This window comes from Anas platyrhynchos, chromosome 1 (assembly GCF_047663525.1).
Source record: "Anas platyrhynchos isolate ZD024472 breed Pekin duck chromosome 1, IASCAAS_PekinDuck_T2T, whole genome shotgun sequence".
Classification (NCBI taxonomy): Eukaryota; Metazoa; Chordata; class Aves; order Anseriformes; family Anatidae; genus Anas; species Anas platyrhynchos.
The window spans coordinates 191770494-191792184 of NC_092587.1; the positions used below are offsets into that span (position 1 = coordinate 191770494).

Below are 21691 nucleotides of genomic sequence, written 5' to 3' on the forward strand. Positions count from 1 at the left end.
TCATCTTGAAACTTTATCAACAGGGGAAATACTTGATATGAAGAATGACAGTAGAGGTCTAATGACAGAAAATAATATTGAAAATAATATTAGTAGAATAATATTAGTAGAATCCCCTCTCAGGAGTTATGTTATAGTCTTTATTCCTTTATGGAGCACAAAAAAAAAAATAAAAAATAAAAAAATAAAAAAAGGAAAGAAAAGGAAAGAAAAGAAAAGAAAAGAAAAGAAAAGAAAAGAAAAGAAGAGAAGAGAAGAGAAGAGAAGAGAAGAGAAGAGAAGAGAAGAGAAGAGAAGAGAAGAGAAGAGAAGAGAAGAGAAGAGAAGAGAAGAGAAGAGAAAAGAAAAGAAAAGAAAAGAAAAGAAAAGAAAAGAAAAGAAAAGAAAAGAAAAGAAAAGAAAAGAAAAGAAAAGAAAAGAAAAGAAAAGAAAAGAAAAGAAAAGAAAGAGAGAGAGAGAGAAAGAGAAGAAGGAAGGAAGGAAGGAAGGAAGGAAGGAAGGAAGGAAGGAAGGAAGGAAGGAAGGAAGGAAGGAAGGAAGGAAGGAAGGAAGGAAGGAAGGAAGGAAGAGAGAAAGAGAGAGAGAGAGAGAGAGAGAGAGAGAGAGAAAGAAAGAAAGAAAGAAAGAAAGAAAGAAAGAAAGAAAGAAAGAAAGAAAGAAAGAAAGAAAGAAAGAAAGAAAGAAAGAAAGAAAGAAAGAAAGGGAGAAAGAAAGAAAGAAAAAGAAAGAAAGAAGATGGATGTAAGGAGAGTAGGTGAAATGGCAGAAAACATGGAAATCGTGCATTAGAGAACGTTCCCACAACACTGAAGGGATGCTATGGGTGTGGGTATTTCAACTTCTCTCATTAGTGATCTTCTGTGCCTTTATTCCCATATGTATTGGGGTATTTTTTTAAGGAATGGCTTAGAAATATCTTGTACTTGCAGAATAAATGGAAAGACATCACTACATTTTCAAAAGGACTCCTGCCTTGGGTTCCATCATTCTTTTGGTTAAGAGGAAGGAAAAACAGGGATTTGTGATCTGAATATCAAAAATTGGAGTTGTCAGCTGGAGTGACCCATGATATTGTCCATAACAGCTGATGAGGGTGGATACAATAGCTGATGAGCATGGACAGAGGTGCTCCCTTTGAATGTAAATCAGGCCTGTGTCATAGATGTGCACCTACACCTCATCTTGCTTCCCAGCTGGCCTGTGATATGCTTTCCATACAGTCAGATACTGCCTGTCCTCCTAAGTTTTCCTTCCATGTCCCCTGCCTGGCCCAGGAAAGGGGGGTGAAAAGGGCTTTACCATCCATAGATTTACCACAATTTGCGCTGACACCTGAGCAAACTCTGACCTCAGAGAGAAATAGCTCAAATCTCATCCAGGAGCAGTGCTTCTGCTTGTTTTCCAACTGTTTGAAAATATTGGTTGCATATATGTGGCAGTATGTTGGCAAGACCAAGGTTTTCAATAGGTTATTAATTAAACAGCAATTACTTATGTAAATAAGAGAGTACAGAATTTGTGAGTTGTTGTATCTGCCATTTAAAAATGTCACCTAAAATTTGGTACTTGAAATCCTTCCACAAGCTGAGTCCCCTGGTGTTTTTGATGAACACACAGTGTAATTGATTAGAAGAACACTTCCTTGTTTCCTGCCAAGAGCCTTTTTTCCTTAAATGATATGCACCAATTACCAGGTCAAGTCAACACTTGCTTTGACTGAATCTATGAATCTGTATTACATTAAGCCAGTACAGCATTTTTTACCTACAGCTACCTTCAGAGCTGCTCAGAAGTGTGGACTGGTCAGGTGAGAGTGATGTAGTAGTTCTGTGTCACTCCTCTCAATTACTGTGGGAATGGGTCCTGTGTGCTCAGTGGCCAAAGCCCCCCCCCCCCCCCCTTTTTTTTTTTTTTCCAGGTGCAATTTAGGTTGATTAAGCACTGTGAGGACCAAAATGTCATGAAGTTCATTGGTTTAAATAATTATCTCCCTATGGATAGCAGCTATGAGAGGTGATGGTGGAGCATTGAAAGTGCTAATTCCTTGCTGTTAACACTTCTGTTTCTTTATTTGCCTGTAATTCTAGAGCACCGAGGAGTTCTGGCCAGAGTTGGATAGCTATCTTAAAGCTTGGGAACTGCTTATGAGCTATTTCCTGGGCAATGGAAATCTCTTTCAACCTGGACTGAAATAGATCTTTCCCTTCTACAATAGCATAAGGACTGAGCTTCTTCCTCAGGCTTTCAATGAGATCCATGAGGCTTTGAAACAATTGGGATTTATAAGTAAAATGAAGGGCATCAGTTTACTTTTTTATTTATTTTTTATTAATTATTTTTTTATATTTTTTTTACCAGGTCTGGGGAAAGTTCTAGTTGTACCACAAAAGAAAAACACAATAGTATTTTGACATGTCAATGGCAGTTAGATATGTAAATAGTTGTGTAGTTATGTGCCAGCTATAAATAAATGCCTTCCATCCATCAAGTAAGTGTACAAGCATACTGTCACTGAAAAAAATACACATTGCATTAATGTAATCTCTGATGAAATAATGTTTTTCCATCTGTCACAATTTTACCATAATAAATGGGAACTGTATGCAAGCTTTATTTTAATGTATGATTTAACACAAGGCCTTTTACATCATAAGTTCTTCGTAAAAACAATCTTTCAGTGAAATATTGACCATTTATTTCAATGTGTAAGCATTAATAGTATCTGCACCTTCTTTCAGTAAAACTGAGGGAGCATTTCCTCTAACTTTTATGGCAAAAACTGGCACAGCACCAAACGAGCCTCATCTTCATGCTTCTGGGAGGCCCAATTGGTATCATAGAGTCATGAAATCATAGAATATCCCGAGGTGGAAGGGACACATACAGATCAACGAGTCTAACTCCTGGCACTAAGAGGTCTACACAAAAATTCAGATCATGGAAAATTCATGAGGTTCAGTCACCATGGCTTCCCTTGGAAGAGCAATGAAGGGATGTGGGGAGCAAAGAGATTTCTTTCTTTGGTCAGTCTGGGTAGGACATAAAATGGAAGGACAGGCTGTAATGGTATGCAAAGTCTTCTATTCCTTCTCAGTGCTGTTCTGAGGAGTGGATTCCCCCCTCCTGTCTCTACAGCAGTATCTTAATGTGTTAAAACAATTGCCAGTTTGGTGTCTTTAACCATGAGCTAAATCTTAATTAAATACCAGATGTTTCCTCAGTTCTGTTCAAAAACTATCCAGGAACTCTGGTAGATTTCTCATGGTTAAGCTGTCTTCTCTACATTACAGGATAGTACTCAGTGTATACTGTCCTGCTGCAGGGCTGGTGCGTCTCACAGGAAAGTTACACCAGGAATTGACTTTATCACTTATCTTGTAGACTTTGATGAATGAAATGGATTAATTTCCAATAATATTTTGCTATTTATTTTTATTGTCCAATATCTTCATCAATGACCTGGACAAAGGAATAGAGTCCCCCCCTCAACAAATATGCCAATGATACAAAGCTGGAAGGAGTGACTGACACACCAGAAAGCTGTGCTGCCATTCAGCGAGACCTGGACAGGCTGGAGAGCTGGGCAGAGAGGAACCTGATGAGATTCAAAAACAGCAAGTGTAGAGTCTTGCACCTGGGGAGGAATAATCACACACATCAGTAGAAGTTAGTCATACAGACGTTGTGCACACACTCTATAAGTAACATATTGAAGTAGTGAATGGGACTAGTCCTAGGACAGAGTCTTCTTGTAGACCCCAGGACTTCCCAGGAAAATGAGCCATAGATAGCTGTACAATGACATGTAGTATCACAGTTGTAAGGAGGATGAGAGCAATGGCTCAACAACACCTATAAAAATAAATAAATAAATAAAATATGGTAGAGCAACAAGCCACAGAAGGCTTTAATGATAAATAGCTTTTATTTAACTGTAGGAAGCATATGTGATAGACAGACTTACTGTTTGGGAAGTTGAATTTTTAAGGGGTGGGATACAAAGAAAATTATGATTGATGGGTTATCTCAAATTACAATGGCTTCAGTTTTGATATTTTGTTGCTCTTAGTACTAGAAACACCTTACAAGATGCAGTCACCATCTCAGTGGATGGATAACAAACTTCCTTAGCTACTAAATATTTGTATTTTTAACTGCTGAACAGAAAAAGATAAGCTTCTGCAGATTCTGATCTTGGTTAGTATGGGTTAAATCTAATGTAACTTTACTGAAGTCTTTCATTTATGGTGCTGTAACACAGTATGAACTATGACCTCTGTACTGGTAAAATCAAGTGTTTCATCTGAAAACATGTTGCCAAGCGTTGCATGGGAAACATTCCAAAATCAATAGTCTTTGTAACATTACTGCCACTTCATATACTGCCACAAATCATATCTATGCCTCACACATGCAAAACATCCCTAAATAAGCTAACATTACTAACATTTTTATTTTTTATTTTTTTTTAGGCAGAAAATTTGTAACAGAAAGGAACTGCAGAAACAGAACAGTTGCTGGTAAGTTTAAACAGTAATATAATTCCATAGTTACCATTTTTCTTCAAACTCATTCAATGTTACTTGGACTGAAGCTGCACTGTCTTGATTTAAAAAGTCATTTGTTAAAAATTTTTGAATAAAGTATTTTTCTTTAGTTTATGTAATTACAGTTATTGAGAAACCGGGTAATGATACAACATGGTGCACTCACTAAGCCTAGAAACCTAGGCTTACACTTAGATGCACAGGTGCATAAATTGACAATAAACATACACCAGGTTTAGGGAATGAATGTAAGTTTTTAGTCTTGTTGGCAAAGTGACTAATCTGAAAGCAGCATGCCAGCTTTATATGTGTGCTGTATATACCCTCTAGTGCATACAAAGTATATGCTAACTGTACTTCTCACTGCTTAAAATGGTCTAGATTGTGGCAGACCATAAAACTGGGCAATGCAGCTTGCAAACAGCAAGTGGGTCACTGCATATTTCCAGCTCTCCCTCTGGAGAATTTCCATCTGCCTGCTTGGCTCCCTGCCACCTCCTGCCCAGGAGCAAAAGAGCCAGGAGGGCTATTGCAAAAGGTGGAAAGAGCTCCAACTTCTGCTCCCATGAGCCTATTCTTACAGAAGAATAAAATAAACTTAAAAAAAAAAAAAAAAAAAAAAAAGGAAAAAAAAAAAGGAAAAAAAAAAAAAAAAAGGAGAGAGAGAAAACATCTAACAAAACAGCTTAACTCCTTTCTAGCAACACCCTGCAAAGAAGCACAGGATGGAGACCCACATGAAGGAAGCAGGAGGAGCAACCAGAACCACAACTGATGTGAGGATGAAGGACTGAGTGAAGGGAGAAGATGGAGTAGAGGCACAGAGGAAAACATTGTGGGTTGACAAGAGAGGTAAATGCAGTGGTGGATGTTACCACACATTTTTTTCAGGCTACTTTAGACACTGGGTTATATGTGTACACACCCAGCTTCCCTATCCCCAATTTCTCCCCAGTGCAGTACATAGGTACTCCCATTAAGAGCTGTGGGAAGTAGATGTTTCTCCTGTGATTGTTATCAAGGCAGCTGAACACCTTCCTCTTCAAAAGTTGTATGAATTTAAGTTTCCTATTCGGTCTCTTCAGCTTTTCTTCTGGCTCCTGTGCAATGTTCCACTTACTCTGATTTTCTGTCTTCGTGATTTTTGTTGATGTTATATTTAACATTAGAACTATTACTTATGATTTAGTCATTATAGTCATGGTTAAAAACTGGCTGTCCTAGGCATATTATGCAAGAACAGTATCTGGAGCTTAATATTCAGGTATCTCTGTAATGATCTTATGGGTTGAATTATGCCATGAGTTAATTAAATTACTTTTCTGTCAACAAGTAAAAAGTCTGTCTCTCCATCCAGAGTACCTAGGGCCATTGTTTTCTACTGGCAGATGAGGCAGCTTGATGCACTGCCTTCAGCAGGATGTGACAGATCCCTCAGTGTATTCCTCAACTGCAGCTCCTAAAGGATCCCTTGTAATATGCTGGATGCTTTTGTATATCTGTTGCTGCAGGATATTAGAATTTACATCACTCTTGGTATAATGGAAGCAAAGTTAGTTCAAGAAGACTGACTTCAAGCAAATCATTCTGAAAACTCAGGAGGCTGCTCAGGTGTTTTGTTATCTGCTATCTGAAGTCTTGTACTGACAAGGTTGCATTTAGATTCTTTCTACTGTCACTTCTGTAGATGGCACGTGGTATAAATAAAATTAGCCTCAATTAACCCTCTTTAGAATATATCTTGAGACTTTTAACATTGTTCCAAAATTGCCTGAAAACACATTACATATATGCTAAGTAAAGATGTAGTGCAACACAGAATTTGAATATTTCATAAAGTACATGTAAGTTGATGTTTTATTTAGATCTCACTTGTCACACAAAATAAAAATGCTTTTATTTAGAGGGATTCTCTGCTAGGCAGGTATGTCAGCTGAAACCAGTCATTTAACAACATTTTTAAAGCAAATACAGTGCTCCTTCTGTCCGTGTTTAACTATATATGCAAATATGCATATGTGTGTGTGGTTGAAACCATAGCTGCGTTTTTCTGTGATTGTGAGTTTTAAAATCCTGCCATCTATTTCACTTCTGTGATGTCACTTCAGGGACATTTTATACTTTCAGTAAACATTGCCTTGAGGTTTTTGAAAATATACTGCTTCTTTAAACCAAGACAGAACAGATGGAAACTTCATTGCTTAAACAAATGGCTACAATTTTCTTCAGGGCACAAAACAGTATCATGAACTTGACCGAGAGCTTAGGAAGCTTCCAGAAGCTTTTAATCTTTCTTTGCTGGAAAGAGGACTGAATTAAACATTTTTGTTCAAGAAACGGTTACAGAAATCTCTTTGTTCCTTTTCTCCCTTTCCTCTCCCCATTTTTTTAATTTTTTTTGTTGTTGTTGTTGTTCCTGCTTTGAAGCAAAGCACTAGCATTCCTGATTCCAACAATCTTTTGGATTAAATTGTTATGAGAGAGATTTTGCATGACAATACATTTTCTTGTTAGCTGTTGAAATTTAAGTGTAGGCCCAACAGCCTAGAAATTTTTCAGCAGACTTCACATTGCTTAGAAAGTTACCAACACTTGCAGTTTAATTTGATGAAAAAGTGCTGTGATGTTATGATATGATCTGTCAAAAACTGTTGCATTTTTTTGCCTCCTTGAAAAGATGCATAGAACTAACTCATGGCTATCCTAAACAAGGCAGAAGCAGGACTATCATTTTCCCATAATGTACATTAATGTAAATTAATCCTCTAAGTCAGGGTCTTTATTGATCTTGATTCAGAACATGCTTGTATTTTTGTGGAAGAGAGAGGTAGAATAATCCTAGTGCTTTTGTGGCTGTTTTAATTTAAACTGCACTGATAAAACACATCTATAATAAGGTCTGTTGTAGGAGTTCCCAGCCCTGACAGTTATCTGTAAATTAATGGGAGTAGTATACTTGCTTGTTTGGAAAAGTATGTACAATAGCCTAGAGCAGATAACAGAAGTCACATCTGCTGGAGGATATTTACAAAATGTATAGACGAAGGTAAGCCTTTGTTATGAGCTGCTTATTCTGGCAACACAGTTGTCATGCAACTAAGCATATGCAAGAATAAAGCACGCAGTTCAATTAGAAAAATAACCTTAATACACTTCTGGGAAGTAACTTTAATGAGACTAATTACCCATGGCCTAATCCTTGAGATGCTCTTTCTAGAACCGTGTATATAAACTTCATTTTGACAAAAGTCCAGTCTTGCATTCCTTGCATCCACAAAACATCTACACAAGGTCCGCACGGGATATGTTTTGTTGTCATTGCTTCAGCACCTGTAAGTAATGCAGACATAGATGAGTCCTGAGAATCATTCACATACAGCACATTGCCATGGTGAAATTAAAACTTGTCCACCAATGTTTGTTTGTGCTTTTTTGTTGTTGTTTGGTTGGTTTTGTTTGTTTGTTTGTTTCCCTCCATTAATAAGGTTTGAAGGTGGGAAGGGCGACATGGCAGCTGTATAATACCTGTGTTCAGATCTTGCTTACTTCCTGGAGCTGACAAAGCTAAAGCCAGCCAGCTCTGGTTCTGCTCATAAAATCAGATCTCACTGTAGTGCAAAAGTAGAGCATGATTCTGCAGAAAAGCAGTTAAACATCTAGACAGAAGGCAACAGTAAGGCACAAAGGAAAAAAAAAAAAAAAAAAAAAGGAGTAGAGAGTATTGGTGGAACAGTGTGGGCATGCGTGGCCTGGTGTCAACCTAACATGGTTGAAATCCAGTCAAAGATTTTTTTGTAAGCATCTCTAATGAGGCTGGAAGAGGAACAGAAAAGAGGAGGCTGAAATGAGGCAGCTTTTTTAAAGGGAGCTGCTTGCAAGCATAAAAGACAAAATGGAGGAAAGTTAGTTTGTTTGGAAATGTAACAAGTGGGTAAGGGAGGCTGGTAGCATAAACCAGCTGGCAATGAAAATTTGACCTCCCAGGACTTGTAGGATTAGGGATAGTGTGCGAAATGTTGTGAATGTGAAGATAAGTTACTTTTGTCTAATGCAGTAGTGGTAAGCCAGTGAAAGGGCTATATAGCCAAATATCAGGGGTCCTGGCTTTAGGTGGGATAGAGTTAAATTTCTTCATAGTAGCTGGTATGGTGCTGTGGTTTGGATTTTTAGTGAAAGCTGTTGATGACACAGGGATGTTTCAGTTGTTGCAGAGCAGCGCTCACACAGACCAAAGTCTGTTTTGCTCCTTGTGCTGCCCTGCCAGAGAGGTACCTGAGGGTGCACAGGAAGCTGGGAGGGGACACAGCCAGGAGCTGACCCAGACTAGCCAAAGGGATGTCCTTATACCACATGGCATCATGCTCAGCAATAACAGCTGAGGAAAGCAGAAGGAGGGCAAAGATGTTTAGAATTAGGTAATGTGTCTTCCTAAGAAACCATTATGGATGATGAGCCCTGCTTTCCTGGAAGTAGCTGAACACCTGCCTGATGATGGGAAGTAGGGAATAAATTCCTTGCTTTGCTTTGCTTGCACTTGAAGCTTCTGCTTTACCTAGTAAACTGTCTGTGTCTCAACCCACAACTGCTCACACTTGTACCTTTCCAGTTCTATCCCCTCCATCCAGATGGGGAAAGTGGAAGTGAGTGAGTGAATGGCTGTGTGGTACTTAGCTGCTTAACAGGGTTAATCCACAATAAATTACTTAAGTGTAATGCAGTAGTTGTAAGATAATGAAAGGGCTATATAGACAAATATCGGTCTAGTTGAATATTAGACTATCATTGCAAAAGCATTCTGCATGGATAGGAAGGGGACAAACTTCATTTATTCAAGCAAGAGAAAAGGATGCTGCAAGAACTGTCATAAAATGGCTAAAATGAAGACAGGCTGAGGGAGTTGGGGTTGTTCAGTCTGGAGAAGAGAAGGCTCCAGGGAGACCTTATAGTGGCCTTCCAATACCTAAAGGGGGCCTACAGGAAAGCTGGAGAGGGACTCTGTCAGCAGGTGCAGTGATAGGACAAGGGAGCTTTAGACTAAAACTAAATGTGGGTAGGTTTAGATTAGGTATAAAAAGAAATTCTTCACTGTGAGGGTGGTGAGGTACTGGAACAGGATGCCCGAAGAAGTTGTGGATGCCCAATTTCTGGTGGTGTTTAAGGCCATATTGAGCAACCTGGTCTAGTGGGAGGTGTTTCTGCCCATGGCCGGGGGGTGGAATTAGATGAACTTTAAGGTCCCTTCTAACCCAAACTGTTCTATGACAAAATGTTGTTAGTCTACATGAATTTTACCTTTGTAGATGAGACATTATCCAGAAAGAAACTTGAGCAAATAACTGAGCATGTGTACAGATCTGCAGATAAGTCAGTCTATGACAGCACCTTCGCTATGATTCCAAGTGACAGGCAAGTTCATGATCTGCACAATGACCAAAAGAGCAGTAGAATAAAGATATGTTGGATAAAGACAAATACTGTGAGGTTAGCCATTTTTGAGCTTTAGGCTTTGGCTACCCTTCCAGTCAGACCTGAGAAAGGGGTCTGAGATTTTTATGTTGCTAGATTTATGCTTATTTATACTAGGTGATTATCTGGCTCATTAAGACGTAAACTGGACAATGTAAACCTTTCCTCAGATGAACCTACATGTAAATTCTGTACCGCATGAACAACCATTCAATCCAAGTAAACCACATCAAAATATACTATATAATACACATGTGTATTATATACATTCTGTTATTGTGTATTGTATAGAAACATACTTATGTGTGTATGTGTGACCATATAATGAATACCATATAATGAATACTATATATTCTTCAGTGAAGGCTAAGCTATGCACAGCATCTTCAAAGATATCTCTGAACATTTCATTAAAATGCCCCACACAATTTATTTCACTTAATGGTTAGATTGACTCTAGTCTTTCTTGAACTCAGTGTCGTCCCATTTCCAATCCTAGTTTAACTAATGGCTAATTTGGGTAATCCTGAGTAATATACTTCTCTGCTTTTTGCCTCAATTTCCCTCAGTCTGTAGAAAGAGTATAATAATATTGACTTCACTTGTAGAAAGTTTTGAGAATAAATGAAAAATGGTTTATAAGATGTAGGCTTATACAGCAGCTTTTTCAACGGATTGCAATTGTATTTTCACATAAAGAGCATGTTATAGGAGATGAGATTTTTTGTCATCAATTTAAAAAATATCAAATTGAAGTACAGAAAGGAGAGTTCATACTTCAGTTTTGCTGAGACAGAGAGAGAGAGAGATAGGAGAGAAATCTTGTTCTCTCTCGTGTACTTATTTCTTGAAATGTAGCCAGTGTTCATACTAAAGTATTTGGTTTACCAAAGCCAAGTCTCACTCATTCAAAGATTCCTCAGTAGTCAATGTTCTAATGAAAACTTCACTTACATCCTGAAATCTTGTCATTTTCTCTTTCTCATCTATCACAATTTCCTATCACCTCAAGACCAAACTCTTCATTGTCTGTGTGCACAAATTCAACTCAAACAGACATTTTGGGTTTAGGTTATGATTGAGACCTTATGAGATAAACATTTATCTCTCCAAAATCTAAACAAATGAATTTCTTTGACAAAGAGACTGCTTGAAATGGCATGTCAGCATGTATAATAGTGGATGATATATTCATTTTCTTTCAGTCTGCTGCCTGCATGAGAAAGCATTGGAAATGGAACTAGCAGAATTTTGTGTGTAGGTGGTGATGACAGAAGGGATAGAAAGGTGGCCAAAAAAAATCAAATTTTTCATGTTTTTAATTTAAATAACAATACAAAATTCAGCTTCAGTGAGTAGTAACAATTCATTATACTGTCTATAATCTGTGAAAAGTACTAAATGTATCTCAGTGAGAATTATGAGCTTAATTCAAGGTCGAGGAAGTCAATGAAAGGACATACCTTTTATGACCAATTAGCAGAAAAAGTCAGAGCTCTCATGCTCTTTAAACAAGCCATTTCAACAGCAGCAGGGGGAAAAAACAAAAACAAAAACACACACTGTAGACTTCATACTCTGTGCAGAGGGTAAAGAAAGTTACGATAAAATCCCAAAATGAGTTCTTCAGCTTACATTAAATAAAAAGTTCTTTTCATTACATTTGTCCAAGAGCTTGTCAAAACCACAGTTATACGACCTTCAGAGTCTACATAGCATTCCCACATGGACTGCAACATGCAGACACATCAACTTACTCAACACCAGTACAAAGCCTTCTTCTCAATGAAAACATTCTCATTACTCCCAAAACCTATTCTCTTGCAGTAACATGAATGAAAAATTTACTCCTCAAGAAAAGAATAGTGTACATTCCCATTTCATCCCTATGGCATGGACATATACTCACAGCTTTACCTTACTATTTGTGACCATAGGTAACAATTACAAACACTTTCTATAAGCATCAGCAACATTAATCTCAAGAGCATTTTTGACTGTTCTTTTTTTTATTAAGTCAATTTTTTTTTTTTGCTGGGAGACCTTTATAAAGAGAGGCCAATGGTGTCTGCACTGCAATTGCCATTTGGGATAGGAAATCTTCCATTGTTTATGAAATATGCAAGACCAATTTTGTCCCCCTCCTCTCTTTCCCTGTGGCATACAAAATGCTGGAAGCACAATGACTTTTATGTCTCTGAAGAGAGGAATAGAGGCAAGTTATTAAGACATCTGCCTGTTTTGAGGGGTTGTGGAGAATCTTTGGTTCATCTTATTATTAAATACCAAGCAGTGTTTTTTTTTTATTATTATTATTATTATTATTTATGCTTAGAACTTGTTAATATAATGCTTTTCATTTTATGTTGCATTTATAGTAGTCTCCTGCATCATTCATCAGTATGTACAGGGCTTGAGTTCATCAAAGAAGGAAGTAAATAATAACAATTAATCTGTCCAGTGTTACTTAATAATAGCACGAACTACTCCATAGAGCCAGGAGTAATCACCACTAAGTGTATTATACAGCAGCCGAGGAAAACTGATTTATAAACCCAGCTGTCAGGCTGCAATCTAGTGTTGACTGCATCATGTTATAGAAAGCTCTAGTAATTTTGGAAATGACCTCACTGAAGAGAGCCTGCTGTTATCGGTAGCTACATCTCCACACCTCTCCAGGGAATCCTCAAGAGCTGCCCCACAACCCTTGATGATGTTCTTCATTTCTTCTTCACACATGTACTCCAAATGAAATGTCCTTGGGGATGTCAGCTCTTCTACAAGCTTTTGCCTACTACCCTCTTGCTGCACAGCGCCTGTATCTGTCACAGACTCTCTGATAACTGTCCCTTCATTTGCACCAGACTTATAGGAAGGGGCATCTTTTGGCACTCCATCTAACATGGCCTGACAACACCCACACTGGCCTGTGTTCTTTTTGGATCCTGGAGGTTTAGCAGAAATGCCACACCATCCCTGGTCTGTGATCAGAGGAAAACCTTTCTGGACAGAACAGGATTGTGACCCAAAGTCCAGCAGAGGGTGGATACTGTCACTTGGAAATTAGCCATGCTACACCCTCACATGACATGTTACCAATTGATGCTCCTCCTCAGCCCTTGCATACTTCTCACACTGGTTTTATCTCCCCTTCTTTCCTCTGGGTCCTCTTATGTCTTGCATCTCCTTTTGTGTCCAATATTCTGAAGCTGCAGTCACTTTACCTTTGTGCTAGGTTACAATTTGGGTTCTTTGGCCAGCAGGCTACCTCCGTATATTCCTTCCTGCTGCCACTGTTAGCAACTCCTCTTTGGCATCATAATCATGTCTGGCAGCTGAGTCTGGGCTAGGAGAGGTCTTGTGGGTAGTCACACACTGACCATCAGCTTCAGGACAAATGAACTGCTTCCATCTCCTCAAACAGAAACATGTTGGCTGGCCCAGGCCATCTGTGCTTCTGCCTGTCCTACTTTTCACAGTAAGCAGTGTCCTAACAGTGTATGGCTTGGCCTCCTGCTAAGAAGGGGTCATATATAGTTACTGGCTCAACTGTAGCCTCCATGCAGAGGATTTCCAGAAGGTGGGTGTACCAATAGCATCATCTGGTCTTGTGAGGCATTCAAGAACTCCTTAACAGTATGATTGTAGACTCATCAAGGTACAAATCAGGGCATCATTTTACTAGGCAGGGACGTGCAGGCTACAACAAAAATGTCATCATTCCAGAGAGGTCAGGTCTTTTGTGGCACAGCTGGCATCTTTCCTGGCTTCTGGGAGTCACTAATAACCTTATTTGAATGGTACAAAAGCTGCAGTTTCTGAAGAGGCACAAAATACAATTTGGCATCAGGTCATGGCTAGGTGAACTGAAAACCCCCCAAGCATCTGTCTGGGAGCTCCTTGTCAGACAGCCAGACCAAGCACACTAGGGTGAACATGACAGCTGAGCATCTGAACAGAAGTTTGGAGGGTGCTCCTGTGGCTCACCAGCATGAGCAGTTGGCAAACTTGGGATTTTTCCTACAAAACGTGAATGCTTTCTTTTGGAAGACAGTATTTTGAAGAACTAATGAAGGACTACAGCGTCACAAGTTAATGACTAAAAATAGGTAAGGATAGCTCTCTTAGTTTATGAAGATGGAATGACAATGAGAAAGACAATGCAGTTATTGCTATGTGACTCATCTGTGACAATAAAAAAAAAGAATAACTTACTTTTCAGACAATCTATCCTAATTGCTGCTATTCTCACACAAAAGCAAAGTTTCTTAGGTTTAATTTGGAAAGGAGGAAGTCTCTTGCTTTCTGCTGCATCATCAGGAAAAGTTCTTATTTTATTTTGTTGTTGTTTTGAGATGGATCAGCTTGAATAGGCAATATGAGATCATACACTGTGGCTTTTTTGCAAAGGTCTCTCATTGGCCATTTCACCCAGTCACCCTGGGTGTTACTCTTTTGGTTCTTCATCCAGGTGTTCCTCATTAATTGTGCCTTTTTCTCCAATTCAAACATATTTTTTTTCTCCACTAGAATACCTGTCTGTGCTGAAGTCTGTGCTGCCTGAGACAGCAATGTATGGTAAATGGGTAGGAAGTCAGAATACCTAATTTCCATTCCTACTTCTGCCAGTGACCAGCTGCATGACCCAAGATACCAGCCCCTATATACTCCACACACACATGCATTTAGTCTTAAATGGAAAGTTTACAATGTTACGAGGTGTTTTTGCTCTATAGTATTTGCAAGTATTTTATGTACTACGAACATAATACAATTTGGAATGAGGTTAAAATTTACATGCCCTCAGCATCACCCCTTTTCCCCTACCAATCAAGAGGCATTATATATACTCAAATCCTATAGCTTTCTATAAGCATCATACTTTTTTATGTATAACTTTTACAGATATTTATAAAGTTATGTATAAGTTATATACATATATATGTATATGTATAAAGTTATGTATAACTTTAACAGATAACTTTTTTATCTGTTATCAGAATACAGTTGCACATGCCTATTGATACTACCTATCTCTTATCAATTGCTCCCTCATGTGGGGATCTGTTAATATTATAAATAGTTAACATAAACTTTTTTTTTTTTCCATAACACAGAAAATCAAGACTTTTCTGGCTAAAGATTTATTTTGCATGCAAATATGTGAATAATTGGGTCTCATAAATGTAACTGCTCATTCTCCTCAAGGGAGCCACCGGGTTCCACAGTAGATGTTTTGCAGTAGTTATGTGTCTGTGAAGTCTGCAAATCAAGCAGCAACTAGAGCATTAATGCCACAACAATATTGTGTTCAGGGCCATAGTGTCTGCTGCTGTGTTTACAAATGGGTATTTCCTGTAGATGTGGCACTGAATTGTGGGTGCCACAACAAAAGTTCCTGGCTTTGTCTTTCCCATCAGGTGCACTTACTCAATAATGAACAATAGCTGCTGTGACTTTTTGTATTCCAGTCTTGTTATCTTGGTACATATGAGAGAGCTTGTCAAATTTCAAAGCAAAAAAAAAAAACAAAAAAAAAAAAAAAAAAAAAAAACAATTTTAAGACTTGCTGCAAACTATAGCAGCAAGTCTTGTGAGCAGATAGGATAAACCAGATATCTAGAATGCCAGATCAAGGGATCAGCATAATTTAGTCATTATTTCTGATCCAAAACATCACATGGAAAGATTAGGCTTCAGTGTCATCTAATGGATCAAAATATCAGGTATATACCTGCTTTGGATCAAAATGGGTGATTTAAGCAGGAAAAGTACCATTTACATGTTTGTTTCTTTCTCCCTGTAAAATGTCTTTAGATTTATTTTTTTTTTTTCATCATGAGGTAAATCTCTAACTCGCAGACTGAATTATTTTAGGGCTTTAATTTTCCAACAAATTATATGTATTTATAGAATACTTGGCAATAATAATAATAGTAATTAATGAAGGTCTTTATGTATAGTATCATTCCATTGCATGAAACATCAGCTCTAATAAAACAAGTCTAGTGAGAGATTAGATAAGAAAACCTTGAGTATTGAGGTGAACTCCGACAAGTATAGAAAGCATACAAAATTTGGCTTACAGTCAAGGTTATTGAGAGGGTACCATGTCCTACAACAAGAATATATTGGGTAGATCAACATTTCTATACACCTCGGTTTATTGTACACATTGGTATACAGTCTGTAACTTACATAATAATTAATTCATATAAACTTAGATATAAATATATAAATTAAATTAAAGATTTTAAGGATATTAAATAACCTTAATTTTGCCCTTTGTGTATTATTTTTTTTTAAGTGAAATCCATGTTTTCTTCCACCCAGTAAGACATGCTATATTGACACAGTGTGTGGGACATTTCAGGTTTGTTTATGTGATGGACAGCTTGTATGAAAATTTATCTCACAGATCCAATCTGTATGATACTGCTCAGGTAGGAAGGGAAAATCTGAGAATGACCTCTGAGTAGAATATCTTCTTTTAAAGTCATTGATAGCTTCTTCTTCTTTTCATTCTCCTGTGCCTTTTTCTCGGTAATGCATAAAACCCTGGAATAAAATCTCTAGTGTGTAATGCATAGCTAATTTTATTTTATTTTTTTTACTCCAAACCCTAGCAATTCAAAGCCAAGTAAACACCAGCAGGCTGCATTCACTTACACTATGCATGTTGATGCTAATTGCAGTTCCCTAAGCATTTTACATTGTTTGCACAAAATAGCATTGCTTTGCCTTCAAACAGTCAGTTCAATGACAGCTGGAATGAGTTTATCTCATACTGCTTAGTGTCAGGTGCATTCTTACAGCTTTCCTGTCTCCTTTTGAGGGCTAATTAAGGCATTCTTCTCCCTTGTTTAATATTTACATTTAAACAGCTGCATCTCATTTGGATATAATGCAAAGATGGCACCTGGCTTTCTTTCCCTGAGTTAATTCTGGGATCTTTTTTTTTCCTCCCCCTCCCTTCAATAAAGATCCAAAGTGGTTATTTCTGTGCTTATGTAGGGAAATGAACCAAAGTGTCTGTAAATGGAAAGAGCTGCTATTCATTCACAAACAGGGTGCATCTTCCCAGGATTCTTCACAGCAAGTCTCCTTAGGATACCTTGGATGAGAGCAGAATGCAAAGCAGCATCCATGAGGCTTTTATCAGGCTGCTGCTTTTGTTGAGCCCAGGTCTCTGCAGGGGCTTGTTCATTGTTCCAGTTGTTTTTGCATTTTTCTTTTCTCCACATGAACAAAGAGTTTACAGGAAAAAGAAAAGAACAAAGCCTAAACAATATGGCACTTGGAGCACGTGTCAAATGCCCACATGGACAATTCCATAAAACCTCTCATATCTTAGCAGGAAGCAGAGAAGCATAGCCTGCTGTGCCTTCAGAGGTCCCCAGAGATTCAGATTCTCCATGGAGAACATCTTTATCTGGAGATGTGATGGAGAGAGCAGGCCTGGATTTAGGAACTAAGTGTTTTGGCAGAGTCAGCAGCTCCATTCACAAGGACCCTGGGGCAAGGTCAGAGCCTGGCTGATGTATTTACAGTAATACCACCTTTTCTGGTCCCTTCCGTAATTGCAGATCTCCACCTATCTGAGTTCTTAATAAAGATCCTGTCCAAGGATCTTTGAGAAGACTGAAGGGCAAAACCTAACTCCATGCATTAGTGTGTGACAAATATCACCATCTTTGCTCAGTTGTATATGGTAATTAATTTAATTTTTGTCAGTAAATAAATACCAGACATAACAGATATTAACTCTGCATTTTACAGCAATAGTGCACTAGGGTGTGACAATCCAGATAGCCAATAGTCATGGTATAAATGCATAGAGAGAACTAATGAGAGAGGAAAGATATACTGTGATCATAAGTTTAAAGGCCATTGGTTTATTGACACAAGTTAACTGCATCGCCTTCTGACTATGCAGTTGATTTTTATCTCTCTAAGGGAAGGGGGAAGGCAAAGCCTTTACCCGCCGAAACACATTGAAACGCGAAAGAGCCCAATTGAGCGTCGTTGCGGCGGCCAGCCACTGGAGGGCGGCGGGAGACACCCTTTGCCTGGTGACATTTGGGGCTGGGGGCTCCGTGCTGACCCTGGGGGCTGTTTCTTGCCCCGTCGGGAAGGGAGCAGCCCGCAGACTGGTCCTTCGTTGTTTTGTGACGGGTCTATCTCTGCACTCCGTCCTTGCTTCTGGAGGAACCAGACCTGCAGCCCCTTTCCCACCCTTCTCCCGTTCCCATGTTCCTTATCCTGTACCTGCTTTGTCAACCCTAGTTCTCTCCTGGTATAATGGCTCCAAAGAAAGCCTTTTCTCCCAGCCTAAAGAGCCTTAAGAGATGTTGGGTCCCTTGGCACAGGGACCCAGGCAAAACTAGGTCTATAACAACAAAAGCTGAGGAAAAAAGAAAAGTCCTGCCTGAACAGTGCTCTGTATAGGAAAGTACAAAGGACAGGACTTTTCAGAAGATTTAATTGTGAAGTGATGGCAAGGCTTGGCATATATAATTTTCATTTTTTCCCAAAAGACTTGTAACTTGGCAGATTTTCAAAAATGACAAATGGCACATCTGGTCTTGGAGGCCAGACCCTTCCAATACAAATTCTAAGTCTATGTATGAAATTATAGGACACTAGAGCCTCTAAAGAGGAAGAGCACCAACGGAACCTTCGCCTGACTATGTACAAATGTCTTTATCTGAGGATGCAGTCAGTGAACATTGAGACTACCAGAGACGGAAATAGACAGATACTTCTTCTAAGACAAACTAATAAAATAGTACAAATGCATATTGAAGCTACTGCTCATTATAAAAACTATAGGTATCTAAAATACGGTGAAATTACTCTGACAACATAAAAACTCCTTTCCAACCTTTCTCAAAAACGTCCATTTATCGAACCATTCTATGCATAGAAATGTGATGCCTGGTTATTAAATATTACCAAACCATTCTTTATGGAAAGAGACAAACAATCCTAAAAACACAAGCTGCTCCTTACTACACAGAAATTTTATTATTCATTTTTTCAACTGGCAAACATCAGCCTTTTATGTTGTAGCAGAAGTATGCTCTCTCTGAGGAACAGGACTGCTCTGAGCACAGCCTGTTGGTTCTCATAACACACTCTGCATATTCAAGTTTGCAATTTCCTCAAACATAATAATGATACAACCACATGGGAAATAGCTACTTTGTTCATTATTTAAAAACTGAAGACTTTTAAGCACTTTGTCCTTGCACAAAGGATTACGACCAACTTGGACAGTATGGCAATATTTGGAACAAGGAATTGGTGTCATTATCAGCTTCTATCATGATAAAAAAAAATAATAATAAAAATAAAATAAATAAATAAATAAATGAGGTGGTTAGCATTTTGTTCTGATTTTAATGGAATTTTTCTCCACTGGAAGAGTCAGTTCCATCAGAACCTAAATTTGCCTCAGGAACATATTGATTTTAACAAACAAGTATCAAAAGGCAGTCTTTAAATCTCACAGTTTAATTCAAGTGATTTTAAAGTGCTTCATGGAGAGTAACTGAATAATTTTTGAATTTGAGTAATTGCATTCAATAAATGTTTCTCTGAGAATGTAAAAGCATTTTACTTGGGTTTGTAGATTTTCTTCCACTTCAGCTTGTGGATTACAGTTTTCATACTGTGACTGTGCTTTACATTTCTCTCTATCCAGGTTGGCAGGCATCTTTCACTGCAAATCCATCCTTTTATTATTAATAACGGACCTTGACCTGTTCTCTCTTTCAGAAACAGTTCAGCCTGCATCAAGGCTGCATCAGGGGGAGATAATACATGGTTTGATCCATGTTAAAAAATCATGGTGACATTTTCTTTGAGCAGCAGTAAAGCTATTCTGTGGAGCAGGAGCTTAAATTCCAATGAAAACTTGACCAAAAAGAGCTTTTGAAAAATTGTTTTTCTTACAAACCAAAAGAAATATTCTTGAACCTATTTCAGCTCCTAATGCTATATCCTCTCCCCACACAGCAAAGTTCATTCCTCTCAACAGCCATGGGGCAGGAGGGCTGCCAGTGCCACAACTATACCGAAACTGATTATATTCAGGAACAGGAGCACCAGGAAGGGTCAACCACTGAGCCTGAGAGGAAGCTTGTCCTTGCTGTGACTGTTTTTCAGGCACCCAGGTTGGGGGGAGGAGGGGGAGGGGAGAGAGAAGCAGGTTTGTTTGTTGGTTTGTTTGTTTGTTTGTTTTTAATAGAGAATGGAAAAAGCAAGATGGGGAAAAAGGAAAACAACAGAAGGATACTGCAGTGTAAAGGCAAGCAGTGGTTTGTATCTGGGTAGGAAATTAGGAGTTAGAGGGAAAGAAGATGGGCAGAAAGAGAGGAAGAAATATTGCAAACTGGGACTAAAAGCAATGGGATACTGTACAGATAGCAACTGATGAAGGTAACAGGAGATATGTGTGATACTGGGGAGATAGGGCTAAGATCTATGGCTGTTCATACTTTCTGATAAAATACATGACAGAAAAAAAAATTCTCCCCCCCCCAAAGAAAGGGGGGCAGGGACTGCTTTTTTTCACCGAAGGATAAAGAGGAGATAAATAAGAAAGTGCAAAATAGAGAAACACAAACTAATGAGGATCAGTCAGGTGGTAAATGGAACACTCGTGTATACTTTCTCCATTACTTTGTCATAACAGAGGGACATCTGGGGAAACAGAAAGGCAGCAGATGTAAAACCAGTAAAAGGAAATGTGTTTTTCCTGCTTGGCCTATAGAACATCTTCTCATGAGGCAACAACACAGCCAGGAGCTCAGCATGACTCAAAAAGGGATTGAACATTTGCATGGATGAGACCATGCAAAGTTACAGGCTTATAAACTGTGAACAAATTTAAAAATTTGGAAAGGATGGAAGCCCCCTGCCTCAGGATATTTGCCAGATTTAAAATGTAACAAGAAATAAGCTTCTTCCTTGGGAACAGCTTGTGAGATTTCCATCCTCCTATTACTCAAGGCAACTTTACCATATAATCCCATTAAATGACTCTTCTTTTTGGTGGTTGCCTATATTTATTGCCAACAATCATATGAACTTTGTGCAGGTTGTCCCCTCATATGCACATTTCTGGGTACATTTGGACAATTCTAGTGATGAGCTGGTCACTGACAGGCAACTCTTTTCTAGATGTGTCTGAAGAGTCTAAAGACCCCTGATGACTCCTGCCATAGGGACAGGTCTTAAACACACCACGCGATTCTGGCTGGTATCCAGTTTGAACTGCTGCCGATAGCACTCTGGAGCAGGTGTTAATTGTGTTTTAGTTCAAAGCCTGATGTCTCTCTTACTTAGGACTGGAGATCTCATTCTGGGGGCAGACTGCTACACAGATGCCTACTGCTGTGGGTTCCTCTACCTTACTCTGGAGAAAACTTAACCCGACCCCAGGCAGCACACTGGCCCCTCAGGCACCATATTCATGCCCATATGGCAACATATGGCCAAATTCACAGTACAAATTGATGTCTGAGGACCATCAGAGGAAAATGTTATTGTAGATAACTCAGTCTTCCCAAGCATGAAATTTCAGGGGTTCAGATTCAGCAAAGAAACAATGTGAGTTCTGGGAAACGTGTATGCTTATACTATTTGTTATATCAATGTCTATCATTCCAGCT

The 21691-nt window shown here is 38.6% G+C and overlaps 2 long non-coding RNA genes across 2 annotated transcripts in view; one reads left to right on the top strand and one right to left on the bottom strand.

Annotated features, from left to right (window-relative positions):
- Window positions 1-2360: 2360 nt before the first annotated feature.
- The window catches only part of LOC119714502 (uncharacterized), a 35351-nt gene continuing 16020 nt past the window's right edge, over window positions 2361-21691 (bottom strand). The window contains exons 2-3 of the long non-coding RNA XR_005261769.2: window positions 7733-7877; window positions 2361-3634 (exon numbers count right to left, since the gene is read on the bottom strand). This is a non-coding gene — a long non-coding RNA (uncharacterized lncRNA). The remainder of the gene's footprint in view (window positions 3635-7732; window positions 7878-21691) is intronic.
- LOC113845129 (uncharacterized) overlaps window positions 4407-21691 on the top strand; it is a 28702-nt gene continuing 11417 nt past the window's right edge. The window contains exons 1-2 of the long non-coding RNA XR_003500428.3: window positions 4407-4520; window positions 5249-5399. This is a non-coding gene — a long non-coding RNA (uncharacterized lncRNA). The remainder of the gene's footprint in view (window positions 4521-5248; window positions 5400-21691) is intronic.